General features: G+C 49.0%; 1 non-coding gene across 1 annotated transcript in view; it reads left to right on the plus strand.

The window, feature by feature from the left end:
* Positions 1-769: 769 nt before the first annotated feature.
* The window catches only part of LOC142986945 (small subunit ribosomal RNA), a 1,902-nt gene continuing 171 nt past the window's right edge, over positions 770-2,500 (plus strand). The window contains exon 1 of the ribosomal RNA XR_012960470.1: positions 770-2,500. This exon is cut by the window's right edge and continues 171 nt beyond it. This is a non-coding gene — a ribosomal RNA (small subunit ribosomal RNA).

Consider the following 2,500-nt stretch of genomic DNA (forward strand, 5'->3'; position numbering starts at 1 on the left):
TTCGTTCGTTCGTTCGTTCGTTCGTTCGTTCGTTCGTGCGCCGCCGCTGTGCAGGCTAGGGCGACAACGCGTTCTTATTCGTTGTCCGCTCTATCATAAATATTTATCATCACTCTCGTTTGTTCGATAATAGAGAGTACGAGAAAGAGACGACGCTAGACTTTGCTACCTATGTATATATGTAATAAAGTCGCGTCGTTACAGACAGACAGGACGACTCGACTATCGTCGTCGTCGTCGTCGTCGTCGTTCGTCGTCTCTCGTATTCTCTCGGATAAAACGAGAGAGATAGATGAATCTCTTTAACTGTGTGGGCCGACGGACCGTTGTGTATGCACGAGTCCGTATAGAATCGAAGCGGTCCCGAGAAAAATTATACTTACACCTCTATCTAGCGAGGCATTACTCTATAGACACCGGGCGGAATCGTGATTGTTTCACATCCGTATTGTGTTAAACGTTTTTTTAAATAAAATGTGAACGCGTCTCGGTACGAACGTTCCCAATTGGGGCCACGTCAGTGTGTCCTGAAAATGCAGGCGGGCAGCGGACGTTTGACGTGTTTGAGATACAACCGTTTCAAACGTTCGCCCGTCGGCGACCCCAAACTCTCTATGTGCGCACAACACTACATATAAATATTTATTTACATGTGCGTGTTGTGTGTACGTTTTACAGAGCTCGCCCGTAACGCGTCGGCGTGATCTAGGATCGTCGACGCGCGGGATCGACGGAGTGCGCGCTACGAGCGCGTGTTCTATTCGATAGCTCCCTGGTTGATCCTGCCAGTAGTTATATGCTTGTCTCAAAGATTAAGCCATGCATGTCTCAGTGCAAGCCGTATTAAGGCGATACCGCGAATGGCTCAATATATCAGTTTTGGTTCCTTAGATCTTACTCAGTTACTTGGATAACTGTGGTAATTCTAGAGCTAATACATGCAATCAGAACTCTGACCAGTGATGGGATGAGTGCTTTTATTAGATCAAAACCAATCGACGGAGGGCCCCGCGTCTGAAGTCGTTAATTTTGATGAATCTGGATAACTTTTGCCGATCGCATGGTCCAGTACCGGCGACGCATCTTTCAAATGTCTGCCTTATCAACTTTCGATGGTAGTTTCTGCGACTACCATGGTTGTCACGGGTAACGGGGAATCAGGGTTCGATTCCGGAGAGGGAGCCTGAGAAACGGCTACCACATCCAAGGAAGGCAGCAGGCGCGCAAATTACCCACTCCCGGCACGGGGAGGTAGTGACGAAAAATAACGATACGGGACTCTTACGAGGCCTCGTAATCGGAATGAGTACACTTTAAATATTTTAACGAGGAACAATTGGAGGGCAAGTCTGGTGCCAGCAGCCGCGGTAATTCCAGCTCCAATAGCGTATACTAAAATTGTTGCGGTTAAAAAGCTCGTAGTTGCATTTGTGCGCCGCGCTGTCGGTGCACCGCATCCGCGGTGATACTGACACGTCTGCGGAGCATATCGTCGGTGAGCCGGCGGTAATACGCCGGTTCAATATCAAAATCCTATCGCGGTGCTCTTCGGTGAGTGTCGAGGTGGGCCGACAATTTTACTTTGAACAAATTAGAGTGCTCAAAGCGGGCTCAAAATGCTGCTTGAATATTTCGTGCATGGAATAATAGAATATGATCTCGGTTCTATTTTGTTGGTTTTCAGAACTCCGAGGTAATGATTAATAGGGATAACTGGGGGCATTCGTATTGCGACGTTAGAGGTGAAATTCTTGGATCGTCGCAAGACGAACATCAGCGAAAGCATTTGCCAAAGGTGTTTTCATCAATCAAGAACGAAAGTTAGAGGTTCGAAGGCGATTAGATACCGCCCTAGTTCTAACCGTAAATATGTCATCTAGCGATCCGCCGACGTTACTACAATGGCTCGGCGGGCAGCTTCCGGGAAACCAAAGATTTTGGACTCCGGGGGGAGTATGGTTGCAAAGCTGAAACTTAAAGGAATTGACGGAAGGGCACCACCAGGAGTGGAGCCTGCGGCTTAATTTGACTCAACACGGGAAATCTCACCAGGCCCGGACACCGGAAGGATTGACAGATTAACAGCTCTTTCTTGATTCGGTGGGTGGTGGTGCATGGCCGTTCTTAGTTGGTGGAGCGATTTGTCTGGTTAATTCCGGTAACGAACGAGACTCTAGCCTGCTAAATAGGCGTCGTCATTTAGGTGTGCGTGGCTCCGTCACGCAACTCACTGGCGACGTATTAAAATTCTTCTTAGAGGGACCGGCGGCTTCGAGCCGCACGAGATTGAGCAATAACAGGTCTGTGATGCCCTTAGATGTCCTGGGCCGCACGCGCGCTACACTGAAGGAATCAGCATGTTCTCCCTGGCCTAGAGGCCCGGGCAACCCGCTGAAACTCCTTCGTGCTGGGGATTGGGGTTTGCAATTATCCCCCATAAACGAGGAATTCCTAGTAAGCGCGAGTCATAAGCTCGCGTTGATTACGTCCCTGCCCTTTG

The sequence above is a fragment of the Anticarsia gemmatalis genome, unplaced genomic scaffold (assembly GCF_050436995.1).
Source record: "Anticarsia gemmatalis isolate Benzon Research Colony breed Stoneville strain unplaced genomic scaffold, ilAntGemm2 primary ctg00000049.1, whole genome shotgun sequence".
Lineage (NCBI taxonomy): Eukaryota > Metazoa > Arthropoda > Insecta > Lepidoptera > Erebidae > Anticarsia > Anticarsia gemmatalis.